The sequence below is a fragment of the Pongo abelii genome, chromosome 1, assembly GCF_028885655.2.
Source record: "Pongo abelii isolate AG06213 chromosome 1, NHGRI_mPonAbe1-v2.0_pri, whole genome shotgun sequence".
Classification (NCBI taxonomy): Eukaryota; Metazoa; Chordata; class Mammalia; order Primates; family Hominidae; genus Pongo; species Pongo abelii.
In genome coordinates this window covers 232064312-232086904 of record NC_071985.2, presented here as the reverse complement: position 1 = coordinate 232086904, position 22593 = coordinate 232064312, and the positions used below count along the sequence as shown (strand labels likewise).

The 22593-nt window shown below is 60.1% G+C and overlaps 1 long non-coding RNA gene across 1 annotated transcript; it reads right to left on the bottom strand.

Moving 5' to 3' along the window:
- Positions 1-18092: 18092 nt before the first annotated feature.
- Positions 18093-19064, bottom strand: LOC129059934 (uncharacterized). Its single transcript, XR_008526162.1, has 2 exons — positions 18478-19064; positions 18093-18349 (listed from the first exon to the last, which is right to left on the bottom strand). It is a non-coding gene; the product is annotated as an uncharacterized LOC129059934 (long non-coding RNA).
- Between the last annotated feature and the right edge of the window lie 3529 nt (positions 19065-22593).

Genomic DNA, 22593 nt, shown 5'->3' with positions numbered 1-22593 from the left:
CTGCCATCCGCTGTGGGACCCAGGCGTCCAGGGCTCTGCCATCCGCTGTGGGACCCAGGCGTCCGGGGCTCTGCCATCCTCTGCGGGACCCAGGCATCCGGGGCGCTGCCATCTGCTGCAGGACCCAGGTGTCCAGAGCCATCACACGGCAGCTCGCAAGGTGGCAAAGTCGGCCAGGCCAGTGCCCTGTGGAATCAGGGTGGCAGCTAGCCCTGGGTGGGCCCCATCTCCATACCACTAGGGAGCCGGGGGTGACTGTGTGAATCACCTGTCCTCAGCATGGCCTGCGGCAGCCCTGGCAGGCTGAGCAAGCCGAGAAATCAAGTAATCACTGGGGCCCAGGCATTGCACCCAGGGATGGACGCAGGCCGAGCTGCTGCCCCAAGGGCTGGGCTGTGCCCGAGAACAGATGAGGGCATTGCCTACCACGGCCCAGACCGTGGCCCCATGCACCACCTCTGTCCCCTGCTGGAAGGTCCCCCACGCCACTTCCTAACGACCACTCCTCATTCCCAGGCTGCCCTTTTGCGCCCCTGCTCTGCAGGACAAGGCTGTGAGGCTTGGCAGGGTCGTCCTGGGGGTGGGAAAGGCTGGGGATGGAGGGGGTGGGACGGACCAGGCTCTGGTGTGGCCACAAGCGGCACACAGAACAGAAGTGAGCCTTGGGGCGAGCAGAGAGCAGGTGGCCGGGGAGCAGCAGAGCCGGATCTGGGTCAGCTGGGGCTCCAGGCCACCTCCCGACACCAAGGCGAGGCGGCTGAGCCTGCCAGCTCCCTGTCCAAGGACAGAGACACCTCTGCAGGGCCGGCTCTCACCGTCCTGCCTCCTACCCTCTGCTCCCTGGGCCTCCCTGCAGGGTTACCGCTCCCTCCTCCCTGGAGCTCACCTTGCTCTGGGGATAGGGGCCCAGGCTGCAGATGGCACACACTATAGCTATGGGCTGGGTCCCAGGCTGCCCACCACCACTGCCCACCCTAGGCCCACAGGCTCCTGCCCCAAGGGCGGGCCTTCCACCCAGGACAGCCAGGGAGGGTCGGCTCCACCTCCTGGGCCTTTGGGGGAAGGGGGTTGGTTCAAGATTCTGGGAACGATTTGGGGACATCTCCTGGAACTGGAGGCTGTTGAGCCACCCCCCACACCCCTCTCTGCTGCGAGGACCCTGGCCCCCATCTCTGCCTTGTCCTCCTTGCGGCCGCAGGGTGCCCTCTTTCCCAGGCTTGTACCCACCAGGAGCTATTTAAAGCCAGCCTTTGCAACTGCCTCGGGCACCCACGCAGCCAGGCCCGCCCGGGCAGCAGCCGTGCCTGATTCTGCAACCAGCAATCACCCCCCCCAGCAGGCTGCTGTTTCTGCCCACATATTTACAGGGCCAGGAGGGACGGGAGGGCGCATGCTTTCAAACGCGACTTCTATTCTGGTAGTGAAGGCAGGAGCAGATGAAGGCGGGGGCGGGTCAGAGTTTGCAGCTGAGAGGAACCTGTTTGGGGAGGGGATGCCAGTGTTGCCCGCGACAGGGGGCACCTGTGGCAGAGATTGGTGGGCAGAGAAGCTGCCAGGGCTCCATACATCCCCATCCCAGCAGAGACAAGTCTTTGGGGGCTGGTGGCTTCCTGTTCTCCATGGAAGGCCGGACTGTGTACCGTGAGCAGTGACCCCTGAGTGCCCCCTGAGAATTGGGCCCACTCTTCCCTGAGGCTGGAGGCTGCAGGTGGAGCAAGAGGGGCCCGGACATTGGGGACAGCGTCCAGCTTCTCTGTCCTGTGGCAGAGGTGGGGCAGGCGTCGGCCGTTACCCCGCCCCTCCCCTCCAGCGAGGCAGGCGGGTGCACAGGCCAAGCGGAGCTCACACCTAGGGGCGTCCTCATGTGGGTTCCCCTACAGACAGAGCCTGAGACAAGGACTTGGGTGCTGGGAGTTTATTTGGGGCTGGGGGTATCCGCTGCCTAAACAAAGTACCACAAACCAGGTGCCTTAGAATGACAGAAATCTGTTCTCTCCTGGAGCCGAACGTCCAAAATCAAGATGCTGCAGGGCCGGTTCCCTCTGGCGGCTCCAGGGAGGACCCTCCCCCTGGCGTCCCTCCTGCTTCTGGAGTTGCCGGGAACCTCTGGCCCTCCTGGGCTGGCAGGTGCACTGCCCCGGCCTCTGCCTCCGTCTCTGAGTCATTCTGCTGTCTCTGTCTCTCCTCTTCTTCTCGGGGACCTGCCGTCGGATTTAGGGTCCACCCTACTTCAGTACGGCCTTGTCTTAACTGCACCTGCAAAGACCCTAATTTGAAACAAGGTGAACATTCTGAGGTCCTGAGTGACTTCAGGAGCCATTCGGCTCCACAGAGGCAGGAGTGAGAGCAGGGAGTGGGGACGGATGAGGAAGGAGGAAAAACAGGAATGGGCTTTACAACCTGGGACGGCCAGGTCCCAACCCCACTGGTGACCCTCTGCCCAGAGCCAAGGGGAATGTGCCTCCATATTGTCCTTTTAAATTTCTTTTTTAATTTAAAACAAAATTTTTAGTATAGACAGGGTCTCAATATGTTGCCCAGGCTGGTCTCGAACTCCTGGGGCTCAAACGATCCTCCTGCCTCAGCCTCCGAAAGCACTGGGGTTACAGACGTGAGCCACCCCGCCCAGCCTGAATTGTCCTTTTGAAGAATGAGGGGCTGAGCATTTATCCACCAACCCCCACCCAGCTCACATCCCCCAGGTCAGCCCTGCATGCAAGCGGGGCAAGCGCCCTGCAGTGCTATGGAGGGCACTAGAGGCAGCACTGACCGTGAGTTTTTTGTTTGTTTGTTTGTTTTTTGTTTTTTTTGAGATGGAGTCTTGCTCTGTTGCCCAGGCTGGAGTGCAGTGGCGTGATCTCAGCTCACTGCAACCTCTGCCTCCTGGGTTCAAGCCATTCTCCTGCCTCAGCCTCCCAAGTAGCTGGGACTACAGGTGCCCGCCACCACACCCAGCTAATTTTTGTATTTTTAGTAGAGACAGGGTTTCACCACATTGACCAGGATGGTCTCGATCTCTTGACCTCATGATCTGCCCGCCTTGATCTCCAAAAGTGCTGGGATTATAGGCATGAGCCGCCGCGCTCGGCCATGAGTGAGTTTTTGTTTATTTGTTTGTTTGTTTGTTTTTTGAGATGGAGCCTTGCTCTGTCGCCAGGCTGGAGTGCAGTGGCGCGATCTCAGCTCACTGCAACCTCCGCCTCCCGGGTTCAAGCGATTCCCCTGCCTCAGCCTCCCAAGTAGCTGGGATTACGGGCACGTGCCACCACGCCTGGCTAATTTTTGTATTTTAGTAGAGACGGGGTTTCACCATGGTAGCCAAGAAGGTCTCAATCTCCTGATCTCATGATCTGCCCGCCTCAGTCTCCCAATGTGCTGGGATTACAGGCATGAGCTACCGCGCCCAGCCATGAGTGAGTTTTATCCGCCCCCACAGCTGCTGCTTAAACCAGATGCAGCCCGAAGGGCACAGCCCAGGCCCCAGAGCAGCTGGGAGCCCTGGCACTGCTTGCATCTGTTCCGGCGGATGCCATGTTAAGCTTGTCTGCGGCTGATTCTTCAGGGTGGTGGCAGCCAAAGCAAGAGAGACAGCCATGGAAGTTGTGGGGTCTGGTGACAAGCCAGTCTGCAGGCATCTCCACGGCAGGAGGCCCTCCTCCTGCTCCACCCTGGCCCGCACTCCTGCTGGCGGAGGTTACATCTGACGCAGTGACCCAGACCCCATCCGAGGAGTGAGCCTCGGTCACCGGCTTGTCAGGTGGGTGTCAGTGTCACCGCCCACTCTGTGCCCCCGGCGTGGAAGCCACAGAGGTGAGTCCTCCGAGCTCCAGGCATTCTCCCTGGCCCTACAAGTGCCCGCTTGTGCTAACCCGGTGGGGTGACCCCTGCCTGTGCCCACAGCCCACCAGCGGGGGGGCTCCAGAGGGAGCCTGACTTCCAAACTGCTGTCCTTGCCGGGGTTGAGGGTGGTTTCAGAAGCTCTGGCTTTGCCTTCTGCGCCATGGTGGCCCTCACTCCACAGGTCAGGGAAACAGTGAGAGGATCCTGGCAGCTGCTCAGGGCCTGCAACCTGCCATGGACCTGCAGACCAGGGTGCCAGCATAGGTTGGGTCTATAAACCCACTGGATGGCCACAGGCCGGGACCCCATCGGTCCCTTGGCATCCCCAGGCCCCCATGCTGACTGGGGGCTGCTGTGACATGTTGGGTCCCTGGGTGGCATCAGACCCGAGATCCCAAAGCCCTTCCCGTTGTGGGTGTCCTTTCTCCAGGACAGGAGCTACTCTGAAGACGCAGCCACAATGGCTTTGGGGGAGTCTTCATCACACCTGTGTGTGGTTCATCACGCCTGTGTGTGGTTCATCATCACACCTGTGCACAGTTCATGACACCTGCGCACGGTCCGTCACGCCTGTGTGCGGTTCATCACACCTGTGTGATCACACCTGTGTGCAGTCCATCGCACCTGTGTGCGGTTCATCACGCCTGTGTGGGGTTCATCACGCCTGTGTGGGGTTCATCACACCTGTGTGATCACGCCTGCGTGGGGTTCATCACACCTGTGTGATCACGCCTGCGTGGGGTTCATCACGCCTGTGTGGGGTTCATCACACCTGTGTGATCACGCCTGCGTGGGGTTCATCACACCTGTGTCGGGTTCATCACATCTGTGTGATCACGCCTGTGTGTGGTTCAGCATGCCTGTGTGCGGTTCATCACACCTGTGTGCAGTCCATCACACGTGTGTGATCACGCCTGTGTGTGGTTCATCACACCTGTGTGCAGTCCATCACACCTGTGTGTGGTGCTGCAGGGCCCTTCTCCGAGGAGACCAAGGCTCTCCTCCAACCAATGGTCATGGCTGAGTTCTGGAAATGAGAGCAGGAGTCACAGTTTCCCACGGTGCCTGCAGGTCCCAGCCTTCTCCTCCCGGTGCTTGTTTATTTCTGGTTATTCAAGTCCAGTGCCTACCTCAGTTTGTTGTTCATTGCCCACTCCAGGGACACAGTGGCCTATGAGCCACAGATTGCAAGGGTCAGGCACCCTGGCTGCCCCCATCACTGCACCGACACCCACCTTGCCTCCAGCGGTTGGCGCAGCCACACGGCTCCCATGGCAGGACCTGGGGCAGCACTTCCTCCTGCTAACACCGTCCACGCAGCTCAGCTGTCCCGGAGCTTCTCGGCAGCTCCATCTTGTGCTAGCACCGTGCTGGCCGCTCCACTGTGGCTGTGTCCTCTGGGCCCTCCTGGGACCCAGGCAGGTGGCAGTCCCTGTGGTCTCATCCAGTGGACCCACCCCCTCGGCTGGGCACTGCGCAGCACTTTGGGAGGTTGAGGTGGGAGGATTTCTTGAGCTCAGGACTTCAACGCCAGCCCAGGAGACATAAGGAGACCCCATCTCTGCAAAAGAAAAATAGCCAGGTGTGGTGGTGCGTACCTGTGGTCCCAGCTACTTGGGAGGCTGAGGTGGGAGGATTGCTGGAGCCCAGGAATTCAAGGCTGTAGTGAGCTGTGACTGCACCACTGCACTCAGCCTGGGCAACAGAATGAGACCTGTCTCAAAAAAAAAATTAAAAATAAATCAATCAATAAATAAACATTAAGCCCACCCCCAGGCCCCAGACCCTGCCTGAGTCTGTTTGGCTGCCATAGATGGGTGACTGATCAACAGCAGGGTTGATCTCTCACAGTTTTGGAGGCCGCAGGTCTGAGATGATGGTGCGGGTGTGTTGGGGCCTGGTGAGGGCCCTCTTCCAGGTATAGACGCCGACTTCTTGTTGTGTCCTTATGTGGCAGAAAGCGGACAAAGCCTTCTCAGGCCTCTTATGGGGGCACTAATCCCACCAGGAGGCTCCGTCCCCCTCACCTCATCACCTCCCAGAGGCCCCACCTCCTAATACCATCACCCCTGGGGGCAGGATTTCAACCTAGGAATTTTGGGGCAACAGAGACATTCAGCCCACGGCAGACCCCTTCCTCACACTCCTCCAAGTGAATCAAGACTAGCTCTGCCTTGCTGGGATGTGAAATCCGTCATCATAAATGGGTGCTTCCATGTCCCCCCTGATCTAGCATCCTCCACACCATCCCAGCCGCGACTGCCCGTTCTCACCAGAGCCCGTCAGCCAGGACCCACGGTGACGCGAGCCGTCGCCTCCCTGCTTGGACCGTGCAGAGGCTCCAGCTTTCATCCTGGCTGCAGGGAGAGAAGGCAGGGCAGACTCTGAAGGGGACAAGTGTCACAAGTAATGTCCCCCAGGAGACACTGAAGTCCCAGCCCCTGGCACCTGTGAGTGGGACCTTACTTGGAAATAGGGCCTTTGAAGACGTAAGTTAGATGGAGTCCTATTAGATTAGGGTGAGCCCTAAATCCAAACACTGTGCCCTTCTAGAGGAGGAGGACACAGAGGCAGGGGGAAGAGGGCTGAGTGGGGACAGACAAAGATCAAGGGGACGTGCCTACAAGCCAAGGGTTGCCAGCACCAGGGGAGAGGCCTGGGACAGACCCTCCCACACAGCCGCAGAAACACCAGCACTGCCCACACCTTGGTTTTGGACTTTGGGCCTCGAGAGCTATGAGATGATACATTTCTGTTGCCTGAAGTCACCCAGTTTGTGGCCATTTGTCATGGCAGCCCCAGGAAACTGATACAACCATCATCTTGCAAGGTAAGTGCCCCAGATGAGATATTTTCAGGGACTCCGGACAGAAGCCTCCTCTGCTTTTCTCTAACAAGTGAGGTGGAATTTGGGGGCACAATATTCACAGGTGAATTCACCCACAATGACCCCAAACCAGGCCTCAGTTCTGATGCCTTCCCTTCCAGGGCCCTGTGCTTGGCATAGCCGACCTCCATGGCTATACAGCAGTCTTCTCTGGGATCTGTCGCTCTTCTGCTCAGCTATTGGGCCTGATTTTCAGCACCATCTGCTTTCTGGTTATAGGAGAAGAGGGTCTCTTTCAATGCCACCGTGGAGAACTTTCTGGCTTCCGTAGCATTCCCTGAAGCCATAGTTGCTTCCAGACTCAGCCCTGGTGAGGGCTCTGCAGGCTGGCTTTCAGCTCCCCACCTTCCACCTGCAGGAGGCCCTCGTTGTCACTGTCCTGGTGAGAGACCCAATGCCACAACCCCACCCTGGAATTGGCCACCTCCAGGACCAACCGTCTTAGCTTGGGTGATTTCCAAAGGAGAGCCTGATATGACACTTCAGTGCATGTAGTTACTTTGGGAGGTGATCCCAGGAGGTAGGAGTGAGAGGTGGGGTGAGACAGGGAGGAGGAAACGCCTGTGTTATCGCAGAAGCTGCCTTGGGGGTCAGCTCTACTGTACCCAAGTCCCTGGGACCTTCTGAGGAGCCACAGGAACGCACCTCAGAGTTGTCCTTCTAAGCACAGGATGCTGGGGCGTGGAGGAGCCGATTCGCAGCCTCGTTGCCAGAGGGGTGTCCCTGGGGAGAACTCCCCACCTTTCAGGACACCCTGCACTTGGGCTGAGCAGTTTGCTGTGGAGTCAGAGAAAGTCCCAAGGCAGAACAGCTGCGGAGACAGGAGGGCCTTTCGGATGAGACTTGCCTGGCAATGGCCCACCCCGGCTGCTCTGAAACTACAGGCAAGCAGAGGACATATGGCCCAGGGCACCAAGAGCATCTACGGCCAAGAGCCGGGGATTTCCCACAAAACAAACCTAACCATTTTGGGGAAATGAATGCGCTTTTCTCACTTGCCTTGCTGAGTACGGGGCTTCTCCGGTGTCAGTGACTAGGAGTGCGGGCTCTGGAGTGAGCCTGGCATGAGTCTCGGCCCTGACCGGTTGACCAGCTGTATGGACCGGATATGTAACCCTGGGCAAGGCATTTACCCCCCTGAGCCTCAACATCTTCATCCCTCAAATGGGGAGGGGGATGATTCTCCCCTTACCGGGTTATTTTGAGCCTCAACAGGTATCATTAGCCAGACGCAGCTAGGCCAGTGCCTGGCAGTGCTACGGCTCAGTCATTTGCTTTTATTAGTTGGTCCAAGGCAGCCGTCTGCCTAGCTTGGGCGGAGATTAGCCTTGTCAGAGAAGAAATGCAAAAAGAACACTCGTTACTATTTAGGTTTAGACACTGGAAATAGGATTTGCAGCAAGACAATAGCCTTGCAATCTGGACTATTGTGTTAAAAATTCCCTAACTGGCTGGGCGCGGTGGCTCAAGTCTGTAATCCCAACACTCTGGGAGGCTGAGGCGGGGGGATCACCTGAGGTCAGGAGTTCGAGACTAGCCTGGCCAACATAATGAAACACTGTTATCTACTGAAAATACAAAAATTAGCTAGGTATGGTGGCAGGCACCTGTAATCCCAGCTACTCCAGAGGCTGAGGCACGAGAATCACTTGAACCCAGGAGGTGGAGGTTGCAGTGAAACTCCATTTCCTAACCTCTCTCAGCTCCCAGTTACCACACCCCCAAGGGTGATCAGAGGAGATTCGGTCATTGGCCTGCTCCTCAGCATGCTGTGAATCAGGCTTTCTGCCCTACGGAGAAGGATTTGACCTAAGAAATGGGGAAAACCCACCTCTCCAGGCCCGGGATAGTTGGAAGGAGGAGGCAGGCGCAGGGTGGAGGAAAAGGACTCCTGCCGGCTTCCGGCACTCAGTAACTTCACTGGCCCCTGTGGCCCCACAGGGTGGGTTGTCTGGTCTGCCGTCTTGAGCTTCTAGAGTGGCTGGCTTGCATCCACTGAGGCTGAGGGAGACACCCTAGGAGAGAAGCTGGGGGCTCCACCGAGGCCAAGGAGCTGAATGGCAAGTTGGGGGCAAGGGGCCTGGTCGGGCACTTGCTGTCACCAGATCAAATATTTTGTTTCTGGCCGGGCACACTGGCTCATGCCTGTAATCCCAGCACTTTGAGAGGCCAAGGCAGGTGGATCACCTGAGGTCAGGAGTTTGAGACCAGCCTGGCCAACATGGAGAAACCCTGTCTCTACTAAAAATACAGAAATTAGGCAGGCGTAGTGGCATGCGCCTGTAATCCCAGCTACTCAGGAGGCTGAGGCTGGAGAATTGCTTAAAACTCTGAAGTGGAGGCCAGGCATGGTGGCTCACACCTGTAATCCTAGCACTTTGCGAGGCTGAGGTGGGCGGATCATGAGGTTAGGAGATCGAGACCATCCTGGCTAACACAGTGAAACCCTGTCTCTACTATAAAAATAAAAAATTAGCCGGGCATGGTGGCGGATGCCTGTAGTCTCAGCTACTCGGGAGGTTTAGGCAGGAGAATGGTGTGAACCTGGGAGGCGGAGCTTGCAGCGAGCCGAGATCGTGCCACTGCACTCCAGCCTGGGCGACAGAGTGAGACTCCATCTCAAAACAGAACAAAACAAAACAAAACAAAAATCTTTTGTCTCTGACCCAGGAGTCTTGTGTCTTCTGACAGCATCTGTGAGACTGGGGCCAGCTAATTTGTCCCATCTCAGGTCCTTCACAGCTCTAGACAGTTCCTCCACCACAGTGTCAGCTGTGGGTGCAAACAGAAAGCTGCCCAACCTCACCTAGCAAGCCCCAGGGCAGCCACTCTATAGCCAGGCACGGCAAGCATCTGGGGCACTTCGGGATCTGAGGAGCCCCACAAGCCTCGTCTTTGACTTCACAGGAGCCCCTTTCCCTCCACACCCAGATGTCATCTCGTGGGGGACATAAGACAGATCATCGACCGCCAAAGACTGAGGAGAACTTAAGCACTCATCCGAATGGTGGGTTCAGATGACTGGAGCTATTGCTTTTCCTGCTGCCTGGTACACGGGGGCTTGAGAAGGGATAAGACATGGAGAAGAGGTAAATGGCGACACTCTCTTCCCCTTCCAGTTCCATGGCCTCTAACCGTGCTCCCCACCCCGAGCATCCCTGGGAAGGGCTGAGGACTGCCCTGCTGGGGGCCTGAACTGGGTCCTGTGGGACTTGTTCTGGCCTTGGGGTTCCCCACTTTCCCAGTCGTGAAGCAGAGACGGGGCTGGCTGGAGCTGGCTCACAGCCCCAAGTGGGCCTGGGACCCAGTGGTAGCAGATACACCCTGGGTATCCAAGCGATGCTCAGGTCAGAAGAGCCACAGGGACACAGCTCGGCCACGAGCAAACACAGCTCGGCCATGAGCAAACACAGCTCTGCCACGCTGAGACAGTGTTGCAACAAGCCGGGCATTGGGGCTGACAGCTCGAGCCTGTGAATCGCCCCCACCCACTTGTGGTACAGTTCCCACCTCACACAGGAGGAGCCTGAGGCCCAGCAAAGTGAGGGGACCAGCTCCTGACCACAGAGCGGGAAGGATTCCAGTCCAGCTGGCTCAGATACCCACCTACATCCTCAGCCCTGCATTAGGGAGCTTCCCCGAGTGCCCCCCAGGCCAGTCCACACCCTGGTCAGCAGAAGCCTCTGCACCAGGAGAGCCCCACCCCGTTGCCCCTGCAGGGCACTCCTGACCTGGTGACAAGGTCCCCGGGGTCTGCTCCCTGCATGAGGGGCTGGGACACTTTCCAAAGAGAGAGACGCTGGTACACAGTGCAGCTGCAAGGACTTGGGTCTGGAGCCTCCCTGCTGGGCAGGGCCCTGTCCATCCATCTGCTGGCTTGTTGGGGCCAGTGCCACCTGGCAGGGGGCATGGCTCCTGTCCTAGCAGAGTTGCTTTTGCCTGGAGAGCACCAGAGTGTGTGCCTGCACATGTGCATGCATGCTGTCTGTGCATGTGTGTGCTGTGTGTGTGTGCATGTGTGTGCATGCGTGCTGTGTGTGCATGTGTGTAGGCGTGTGCATGTGTGCCTGTGTGGGTGTGTGCATGTATGCTGTGTCTGCATGTGTGCATGTGTGCCATCTGCATGTGTGTGGATGTGTGCATGCATGTGTGTGTGTGTGTGAATGTGAAACTCTCAATCTCAAAGGCCACAAAGCCACCAGCCAAGCAGAGTCCACAGTGGACCCCACTCTGCTGCTCGCCACAGCCCCCCACCTTGGCCCTGGCAGCTGACGTGGAGGAAGACTTCTGGTTCACAGTGGCGCTTGCATTTCCAGGTCTTTCCTTGAGATAGATCCCAGAAGTGGAGCTGTGAGACCAGATGACGTGGACATCTTTGAGCTTTGAGTGCCTTCTGTCAGCCTGCTTTCTAGAAGACAGTCCCAGGGCCGGGCATGGTGGCTCACGCCTGTAATCCCAGCACTTTGGGAGGCCGAGGCGGGCAGATCACAAGGTCAGGAGATCGAGACCATCCTGGCTAACACGGTGAAACCCCGTCTCTACTAAAAATACAAAAAATTAGCTGGGTGTGGTGGCGGGTGCCTGTAGTCCCAGCTACTCTGGAGGCTGAGGCAGGAGAATGGCTTGAACCCGGGAGGCAGAACTTGCAGTGAGCTGAGATCGCGCCACTGCACTCCAACCTGGGTGACAGAGCGAGACTCCATCTCAAAAAAAAAAAAAAAAAAGAAGATGGTCCCAGATGCAACTCCCACGGTGGGTGGCATACGAGTCCCCTTCTCTCACATCCTTGCCAGGCCGGGAGATCCAAAGGATGAGCCCTTGGCCATGTCTTCCCAGGGCAGCCTGGCCTTTGAGCAGTTCATAAACACCAGGCCTCAGGGCTCCAGGGGCCCTGGCACTCAGTCTTTGAGTAAAAGGCAAAGACAACTGGGGAGGGTGGGGCTCACGGGGACCTTGGCTGACAGGTCCTCCAGCCTGGTGTGGATGGGAGTGGCAGGACAGGAAGGCGCTCAGGGGAGGGTTCAGAGGCCTTTCCTGGCCCCTGCTTCGGCATCTCCCTGTGAAGGTTTGAGTGAACCGAGATTTTGTGTTTTCACGAGGCTAAAATAGCGTGTGGAGCAGTCCCACGAACAGTTCCCAGCATTGCCATGGTGACCGTGGTTCTGGTGCTGCCTCCTCAGACGCACCAGCCTCGCGCCGCGTCTGAAATAACCCCAGGCAGCCGAGGGCGGTGGAGGTGGGGGCCCACCACCCAGCAGCAACTGTTGGACCCCGCAGCGCAGGAGTGGCAGGGCCCGTCTGCAGTGCAGGAGTGGCAGGGTGTGTCCGCGGTGCTGACTGGTTGGTCTTGGGCCCTGGTGCTCTGTCCCCGCACAGGTCTCAGGAGAGGTGCTCCACTCTGAGGGCGTGTCCAGCCCAGAGAACAGGACGCGCAGCGTGTTCCCCAGTGATCTGGACCCTGAGGTCCCGCCCCATCCCTGCCCTGCCCAGGCCCTGCCCCCTGCTGGCGTGTGTCCCTGGACCAGGCATGGTGCGACCCCGGACCAGGCATGGAGCGACCCCGGACCAGGCATGGAGCGACCCCGGCCCTGGCGTCTCATCCACAGAATAGGGTCATGATTCTCACGTCCCAGGGATGGGCTGAGGGTCCCAGAGGTGATGTCGGACACAGACGGTCCTCCAGGGGAAGGCACCATGGAGCAGGGTGGGGGCCTGAAGGGAGGCTGTGCCTCCTGGTGAGACTCAGCCAGGGAAGCTGTGTGCAGAGCTCAGTCTGGCAGTGTCCAGCCCTTCCCTGCCTCCCCTGGGTGCCCTCCCAGCGCTCTATCTTCCAGACCAGCCTCCTCTTGCCTCCCCTGGCCTCTCCAGACCCTGGACACAGCAGCCCCACCTCTTCCTCACTGTGTTGGCTCTGCTGGGAGTGGCAGTGCCCAGCCCCTCTGGCAGTATGTGCACACACACACACGTACACTCAGAGAGCTCCACACACACACAGGTACACACAGAGCTACAGACACACACACATAGGTACACATAGAGAGCTCCACACAGGTACACACAAAGAGCTCCACATACACACAGGTACACATAGAACTACAGACACACACACAGGTACACACAGCTCCACACACACACAGGTAGACACAGAGCTACAGACACACACACATAGGTACACATAGAGAGCTCCACACAGGTACACACAGAGAGCTCCACAGACACACAGGTACACACAGAACTACAGACACACACACAGGTACACACAGCTCCACACACACACAGGTACATACAGCTCCACACACACACAGGTACACACAGAACTACAAACACACACAGGTACACACAGAACTACAGACACACACACAGGTACACACAGAGAGCTACACACACACACACACATATACACATGCCCCCCCCCCACAGGTACCTGTGGAGAACCACACACATATATGCAGAGACTGCATTCGTAAGGTCCCATCTGAATATTTAATTTTTTAAGTTATTATTATTATTTTTTTAGAAGCCGGGCTTCACTCTGTCGCCCAGGCTGGAGTGCAGTGGTGCCGTATCTCAGCTCACTGCAGCCTCCACCTCCTGGGCTCAGGTGATCCTCCCACCTCAGCCTCCTGAGCAGCTGGGACCACAAGCACACACCACCGCACCTAGCTAATTTTTAAACTTTTTGTAGAGACGGGGTTTCACCATGTTGCCCAGGCTTGTCTCGAACTCCAGGCCTCAAGCGATCCACCCGCCTCGGTCTTCCCAAGTGCTGGGAATGCAGGCGTGAGCCACCGCGCCCGGCCCAATCCGCAGATTTTAAGCAGGGACGACTTAAAAACAGGATTGCTGAGCTGCGACGAGGGTGGCTGCAAGGCGAAGGACACGCGGTCCCCGGGGCTGAGGGCGGCACGGAAGGACGCGGGGCTGAAAAGGGGGCAGCCGCGCCAAGCAGGAAGCGCCTCGGGGTGGGGCGGGAGGCCCGGAGGCCCCGGAGCCAGAGCGGGCAGGGCCGGCGCTGCGCGGTCGCCGAGGGACCCACGTGCGGGACGAGCTCTCCGGGCCCCCACGCGCCGCCAGCCCGAGCCCCGTCTCCCCGCGCGTCCCTCCTGCGCCCCCTCCTGGGCAAGCTCCGCATTGCGCGCGGCCGCCAGCAGCCCGGGACCCGCTCAGCTCCCCGAGGCCAGGACAGACAGCAGGAAAGTGCCCGGCCTGAAAGGCCGCCGGAGGAATGGCACCCAGAAGCTCGGGCGCTGGAGGGCGGCTGTGGAGTGAGGGGCACACGGGCGCGTGGACGCAGTTACCGACAGACACACGTGCGCCGGCACATGCACACAGACGCAGGCACACACAGACACGTGGGCACAGAAAGGCACACAGGCTGGGCCGGTGGCTCATGCCTGTAATCTCTGCACTCTGGGAGGCTGAGGCACCAGGATGGCTTGAGCCCAGGAGTTTTAAGGTCAGCCTGGGAAACGCAGTCCATGTCTACAAAAAATACAAAAATTAGCTGGGCGTGGTGGTACGTGCCCGTGGTCCCAGCTACTCAAGAAGCTGAGGTGGGAGGATCACCTGAGCCCCGGAGGTCCAGGCTCAGCGAGCGGAGATATGGCACCACTGCACTCCAGCCTGGGTGACACAGTGACACCCTGCCTAAAAAAAAAAAAAAAAAAAAAAAAAAAAAAAGCAGGAAAAAAAGACAAACGCACAGACACATCTATGCATGCATAGACACACATACGTCAACACAGACACACAAGCACAGACATATCTATACACACACACGTGGACATACATACACAGACACATGTATGCATTCACACAATGCACCCGGACACAAACACATATAGACTCAGACAAGCACACAGGCACTCACACCCCACACCCTGTCTGAGGCTCCCCTGACCCTCCTCGCTGGGGCAGCCTGGCCTCTTCACACTCCCTGCACCCTTCACTCACGGAGCCCTTGCTCCCTGGGGCCACAGAGCTGCCCCACTGCACACATCATCAGTCCCGGGGCCAGCCTCTCCCCCGGGGACCTGGTCAGCCCTGCTCAGCCATTCTGCACGTTCTCTGACAGTGGCCCGTCTCCAGCAGCGTCCCACGAGGAGACCCCGCCTGGCCAGCTCACTGCTGTATTCCTGGCTCAACTCCTGGCCCTCCATCCAGCAGGCCCTCAACACAACGTCCATCGAATGAACCCATGCAGCTGACATTGTCACTTGAGCCAGTTTTTCCAAATCCCATGATCCCTGACACAGAAAGGAAACATCTGGCCAGTCCCTCCCACGCTGCTGTGCCCAAAACCTGTGAGCAAACGCCTGGCCCTTCCTGTGACGGTGGTCCTCGCAGGACCCCACAGGGCAGCCTCACACCTGGCAGGAAGACCCACCCGGGCCCCTTGGGCTTGTGAGATGCCTGCTCCTGCCGGGCACCTTTCTGGGCAGTCCCAAGCACTGAGCCGGCACAAATGCAGTTTAAGAGGCTGATGAGGGAGGCCTCCTCCTGGGGGTGTGGTGATGGGGACCCCACGGGCCACAGCCAACCCCTCCCAGACGTCTGATGAATCACACTGAGTGTAAACTGCCTCTCTCCTAAAAGGTCTCAACATCACTCGACAGTATAATCAAAGGACTCTTCCTAAGGAAAATCACAGGGTAGGCCCGGCAGTCACACAGAGCCACCTTGGCGGGGTCAGGAGACGGCTCCCAGGTGCCCCAGCCCTACTGGGAGGCCACACTCAGCCAGACCCTGCACCCACACTGCCCTCTGCCGGTCAGCCCCCTACCCCAAGCCCCGGCGGTCACCCAGCACCTCCACCTGTGGTCCCAGGCACTGGGAGAGAGAAGGCTGCCTGCTTCACGGCCGGGGTTCTCCCAGGCACCCGGAGAGGGAAGGCTGCTTGCACCGGGAGAGGGAAGGCTGTCTACTTCACGGCCGGGGTTCTTGCTGCTCAGCTGGGGTTTTGGGAAAAGGCTTCACCTCACCCTATACCTTTCTGTGTTGCTTGAGTTTTATAAAAAGTCAGTGTGACTTTCATAACTTGTTTTTCTTCATTTAAAAAATAATAGGTGTTTATGATTATGAAAGTATATGAGAACTTTATGAAAAATTTGGGAGCTACAGAAACTGCCAAGGTGGAAAAGCCTGGCCTTTGGCCACCCAAAGGCCTTTCTCGGAGCCTGCCCCACCCACTCCAAGGGTCACCTCCACACCCCACCCGCCCCGGAGGACCCACGGCGAGTCCTTGGAAGCTTCCAGGGCTGTGCCTTCTCGGTGTGCTGGGCTCAATGGGAGATGACTCTGTCCCCAACCACTAGGGGTCTTAGGAGGCTGCCTGGCTCCAGCACTCTTGAGGGATCCTTACCCGAGTCACTCACTCATTCCTTGTGTGCCAGGTGCCTGGAGAGGCTGTGGGGACCCAGCCTAACAGGGCCCAGCCTTCAGCCAGGATCTGGATGGCAGTCGTTGGCAGATTCCAGAGCAAACACCCTGTATCTGTCACCCGGCGACACAGTGACACCACCGCCAGCCAGCGAGCCTATCTGTGTCTCAGGAAGTGCCCTCTGCCCTCAGGGGCCTCTCAGGGGCACAGGCTCAGCGCAGAGGACCTGGGAACCTCCCTGTGACCTGCCCTGTCTGCTCAGAGGCGGGTCCCAGGGCCTCCCAGGCCTTTGCTTTGCAGATCTCATTAGTGGAGGCCTCTGCCTCCTGGAAGGGAGGCCAGAGCAGGCACTGGGGGAGGTGTTTTTGGGACGTTTCGGGCAGCCCCTGTGCCCGCAGCCCTCTGCTAGAGCCTTTTGGAACCTGCATCTGTCCCGACCCCTCCTCCACCAGCGTCAGGGCTGAACAAAGTCTGACACTGGGGTTGACCGTCCACCGACGTTGCCCTCTCCCTCCCAACCCCAGAGAGAATAGAGCCCCGCCCCCCACCTTCCCTCGCTGGGACTAGGGCACTGCCACGGCCCTGGGACTGGCTTCCAGGATGGAGGCTCCCGCCTGGCAGCACAGATCACCCCAGGCAGGCCAGTGCCGAGGGCCTGACCCAGCAGGGGCGTACCTGGTTAGAAAGGGTCCTCCGGGGCCTTGGGTGGGGCAGGCCCAGGGAGAGGTGTCCAGTGACAGGGAAGGACACAACTGAGGGTCCGTCCTGCCTGCTGTGGGCAGTGGCATCAAGGACTGGGCCTTGCTGCCTCCTTGGATGAGAACGCCAGCCAGGAACTCCTGTGGGTGCCCAGTGGCCCCTTCCAGGCACCGCCCCACTGAGGCGAAAGTCTGCTCTTTCCTGCCCATCAGGAAGTGCCCAGGCCATGTTGCCAGGCCAGACTCCAGACAAGGCCACAGCCCTGGCCATGGGGCCTGGCGTGGGGGAGCTGGGTCGACGGGTGCCTGAATCCGGGGCTGCCGCAGGTACAGGTTCCCACTCATCACTGTACCCTGCCAGGCTGCCCCCTCAGCCTCTACTTTCTGCCCTCCTTCATGCCCAGCTGATGGACACGGGGCTTTGTGCCTGTGTGAGGGATAGAGGGGGTTGCCCCATGGAGATGGGGGTGAGGAGTAAATTGCTGAACTGGGCATTAGGTATGCTAGAGACTCCAAGGAAGTGTGGGTGCCAGTCCAGCAGATCGCTGCAGGCAGGTGCTCCTGGAAGAGGGAGTGGCCATGCAAAGACAGAGGCCGGGGCAGCAAGGAGGCCTGGAGGCCGGGGCAGAGGAGCTGGCCTTCCCTCCAGGAGTGATGGGAACCACTGGGGGGACTTCGATGACCCAGAAAGATGGAGTGGGCACCACCGAGTTGGGGAAAAGGTCAGCTGAGAGGCTCATTAGGAGGATGCCTGGGGGGCTGGGTGAGTGTTGGTTGGGAGCTCAGGGGGACCATCTGAGCTGGGGATGCAAAGCGGGCCAAAGGCTGAGGCCGGGGCTCCACAGTTTTAAAAGCTGCAGACCAGGAGGGCGAGGGATGGGAGATTTAGGGAGCTGGAACCCGGGGCCGGGGATGTGTGAGCCTTCCCAGGAGGAGTCTGATGCCAAACGCCAAGTTAAGAAAACGTCTGAGGCCAGGCACAGTGGCTCGCGCCTGTAATGCCAGCACTTTGGGAAGCCAAGGCAGGTGGATCACCTGAGGTCAGGAGTTAGAGACCAGCCTGGCCAATATGGAAAAACCCCGTCTCTACTAAAAATACAAAAATTAGCTGGGCATGGTGGCAGACGCCTGTAATCCCAGCTACTTGGGAGACTGAGGCAGGAGAATCGCTTGAACCCGGGAGACAGAGGTTGCAGTGAGCCGACATCATGCCATTGCACTCAGCCTGGGCAACAAGAGCGAAACTTCATCTCAAAAAAAAGAAAAAGAAAGAAAAAAAAAGAAAACGTCTGAGAACCGACCCTTGTATTTAAAACGTGGGAGTGGGTGGTGGCAGGAGAGGCAGACAGGGAGCAGGGCCGGCTTGGCAGAAGCTTTGCTCTAGAGAGGGGCAGAGATGGGTCGGTGGGCGGAGGGACGGGCAAAGAAGAAAGAACGACAGCTTCTTCGTAAGAGAGGGGCGTGCTGTCCACCTCTAGGGAGAACACGTGTTTTGTGGCCACGGGTCTCCCCAGGGCCTGGCATCAAGGAGGCGCCAGGCACGACCTGCGGGATGAAAGCACGTGGTTGAAGTCCTGGTGGCTGTGTCTGGTGAGAGGTGTGAGGGCGTGGCCTGAGCAGGTCCACTCTCAGGGGCGAGGGGCCGAGGCCAGGAACTGGGTCTGGGTGTCCACCTGGTGCCTGGGTGAGGTCCTGCAGGCAGCAGGTCTGGGCTTCAGTGGATGCAGCCAGTAAGGGATGGGCTGATCAGGGAAAACCGCATTTTCAGGGGAGGAGCCCAGGAGGCAGGGAGCTGGGCGGTGGTGGAGGGGCCTGGAGGGCGATTGTCCAGATCAAGCCCTTCGAGTACGGCCCGAGAGGCTGTGGCTTCAGAAATGAAGGTCATGGGCGACTCGGGCCAATGCCGCGTCCTTGACCTGGGCGGAGTGAGCGGTTGCACTCGCGAGAGTGGACGGCCCTTCCCTACAGGAGACCTTGGATTCGCTGGGGGCGGAGCGGGGGCTGGGGCCCAGAGAACCCGAGTCCGGACCCTCCCGTCCGTGACCCTGGCCAGGTTCCCGCTCCTCGCAGCTTCAGTCCGCATGTGTGAGATGTCAGAGGACCCCTGGACGGCGGGGCCCTCGGGCTGGCAGCGCGCGCCGCAGGAGTTTCGATTCGGAGGGTCTGGGCTAGGGCCGAGAACTCGCGTTTCCAGCGAGTTCCCGGGGCGCCCCTCGGTCCCCCAGGCCGGGGCCCCTCTGGTTGCCGGGCAGAGCCGCGCCGCGCGCGGTCCCATTGGCGCAGGTGCGCCGCGCCCCGCCCGACAGGTAGCCCCCCTCCCGCCCCGCGCCTCGCCATTGGGCCGCGGCCGGGGGTCCCCCGAGGATTGGCCCAGGTGGCGGCCCCGCCTCGTCCTCATTGGCCGCAGGTGCCACCGCCCGCCCCGGGACCGCCCGCCCCGCGGATTGGCCGCCGGCTCCACCTCGGTCCGCCATGTTCGGACACCGCCCCCCGCCCCCGCCGGACGGTCCCGCCCCGCGCGCCCCCCGCTCCCGCCCCGCGCGCCGCTGGAGTTCCGCGGAGTTGAGCGGGTCGGCGCCGTCGGTCCTGAGCGCTGCCTTCCGCGTTCCGCCGCGGCCCTACCTGGCGCCCCCGCCCCGCGCCATGGCCGGAGCTCCCGGGGCGCAGCGCTGACCGCGGCCGGGGGAGCGCGCCATGCCCAGCAGGACTGGCCCCAAGATGGAAGGGAGCGGCGGCCGCGTCCGCCTCAAGGCGCATTACGGGGGGTGAGCGGCGGAGAGGGCGGGGAGCGGCGCGGGTGAGGCAGGGAGGGCGGGGAGGGCGCAGCCGTCGGGGCTCCTGCGCCAGGGGGAGGGAGGGAAGGGGCGGCGAGGTCGCTGCGGGCCCGGGGCTGTCGCGGGAGGTCCTCGGTCCCCGCCCGTGAGCGTCACCCGCGGACACCTCGTGGGCAGCGCGGGCTCCTTCCCCGAGACCGGGTTTCCCTGGGGTCGGCCCCGCGCCGCGAGCTTCTCCGCCCGGTCACTGTGGTTGACGTTTTCGCTGGAAAGTTGGGCGGGGACATTCCGGCGGCAAACCTGTAAGGACTGAAAGTTTTCATCAAGTTGTGAAAACTCCTGGCGGGTTTCTTAAAATCAGCGTTTCCTAAACGTTCTCCACGTTTACCCGGCCGGGGGTCTCGCTTTAGCGAAAATCCGGAGACCCGGGGCGCGGGCGCGGTGGCTCCAATGCAGCCCCCGGCAGGGCTCGGGGCGGTCGGTCGGGGACAGGGGTTTCTGGAGGCGACGGCGGGGCCGAGACTGACCCTGGGGCTTGCGTCGCACCCGCCCCCCGGAGGCCCTTGCCTGGCTGTGGGAGGGGGCGCGGTCAGGGGCCGGAGCCGAGGGGTCCTGGACGCTTGGCCGCCGCCTCGGGGCAGCGCTGGTGGGGTTGGCGGGGGCTGCACCAGGTGGCCGGGCTCACAGGCACAGCGGAGAGGTCGCTGTCCCCCGAAGTGTGGGCGGTGGAGAAGGGAGGACCCGTGGGATTGTTCTTCCACCTGCGCGCGTCTCCAGGAGCCCCGAACTGGGATCTCCCCTCCCGCGAGGGTGGCTGCTGCTGCGGAGAGAGAGGGGAGTGGAATGCGGGCTCCGGACTTGCACTGGGTGGTCCTTGGGATCTCGAAAAGCTGCTCCTGCCCCTGTGCGTCCTCACCTCCCGCGGTGGCAACCTGAGCCCCAGAGGCAGAGACTGCCGGCAGGGTTAGGCGGTTGGCATCTTCCCCGGGCCACGTCCTCTCAGGACAGTGCCCCGGGGGTCTCTATGGTTCCCTGCGAGTCTAAGCAGGTTCAGCTCCTTGTGAACCTTGTCTTGGGGTCTCGGGTCAGCCATCTGGGGCTGCTTGGCCCCGGGTTTGTTGAGGAGGCTCAGTTGTCTCTTCTTTGGGAAGGTTGGGGCCTCTGCAGCTCCCCTCTGGCAAGCACCTGGAACCTTCAGGGTGCAGTGGGGGCGGGTTTGGTGCCAGAACCAGAAGAAAGGGATTTCTGCGGGACTGACCGTCCAGCCCTACGCGAAGAGGTAGGGCAGCCATGTCTTTTGGCCTGGAGGTCAGCAGGTTAAAACTTGGTATGGTTGAGGTCCTTGCTATTGGACTTTCCCAGGGACCTGGGCTTGCTGTCTCCTTCCCAGCCTGGAACCACCACACTGGGCAACAGGTGATGGTGCGGAGGTCAGGGGAGTCCTGCGAGAGGGAGGTCCACACCCGCGGGGCTGCAGGGGCCCAGAACCTCCTGCATTCCGGCGTCCAATTCCTGGGACCAAGGCTCGGAGGCAATGCCACTGGAGTTCTGGACCGCCCCGTCCTCCCTCTGCCCTGCTTCGGCCCCTGGGAGCACTTTGGTGGTGGGGCGGGTGTAATTCCACCCGGTGACTCTGGTTTCCCAGGCTGGAGAGACCAGGCTCCCACCCCTTCCTCTTCCCTCCCTTCCCGGACTCTCTCCCCTCTCTCCCCACCCCTTCCTCTTCCTCCCTCCTTCCCTGTTGTTTTCCCTCCTCTTCCCGCTCTCCCCTCTCTCCCTTCCCTGCCACACCTCTTCCTTCACCTTCCTCCCCCTTCTAGGGCATGTCTCCCCTCTGGCTCTTCCCTGCTCCTGCCATTCCATCTCTCCTCTCTCCCCTCCCAGGTCCTTTCCCCTCTCTGCTGCAGAGTGGGAAGTACCCTTCTCTCCGTTCTGGCTCCTCGTCCCTCTGGGCACCCGGTGCCTCTCTTAGAGGACTGGCTGTGGGGTGGGACACTCAGGCCTTAGGGCAATGACGCAGTTCCAGAAAGCGGCTGTCAGGATGAGTACTGGGTTATTGAAAGCCCTAGAAACTCTGTCCCTGGGGTGAGACTCTGCTGTCCGTGGGGGTAGCTGAGCGTGGACACGTGGAAGACTAGTCTTTAGAAAAAGGAAGAGCACTTCAGTCACCCCCATGGGGCATGGCCACCCCGTCATCCTTGCCTGTCCTCCCAGGGCCCTCTGAGCACACTTGAGATCCAATCTTCGCCCCCCCACCCCACCCCCTGTGGGCCTGAGGGGTCCCCAGGGAGTCCCAGGTGGCCTGGGCCAGGCTCCCAGGCTGAGCCTCAGATGCCCGCTCTTCTAGGGCCACAAACACTGGTGCTGGCTCTTCCTTCTTCCAGCTCAGACTTTTTTTTTTTTTTTTTTTTTTTTTGAGATGGAGTCTTGCTCTGTTGCCCAGGCTGCAGTGGTGTGGTCTCGGCTCACTGCATCCTCCACCTCCCGGGTTCAAGCGATTCTCCTGCCTCAGCCTCTCTAGTATCTAGGACTACAGACGCCTGCCACCACGCCCGGTTAATTTTTTGTAGTTTTAGTAGAGATGAGGTTTCACTTTGTTGGCCAGGCTGGTCTCGAACCCCTGACCTCGTGATCCGCCCGCCTTGGCCTCCCAAAGCGCTGGGATTAAAGGCGTGAGCCACCACACCTGGCCCAGCTCAGACAACTTTTGTGTTCAGGGAGCTTCTGTGTGCAAAGCCCAGGGCTTGGTGCTGAGGCCCACAGAGACGCAAGAGGCCAGGGCGGGTGGTAGCTCAGGGCTTGGTGCTGGGCCCTGCTGAGACGCAGGAGTCTCTCCTGGGTGGCCCAGCTGGCTGCTGGGTGCTGGGTCCTGGACGCCCCTGCTAAGGGGCACAGAGCAGCTGTTTGATTCAGGTTTGGGATAGGGTTGGAGGTGGTGGCCCGACACTTCCCAAGCCCTGGGGTTTTACTGGAGCCACCCACCTGGCCTCTAGATTGGCAGGAAACTGGCTTCCA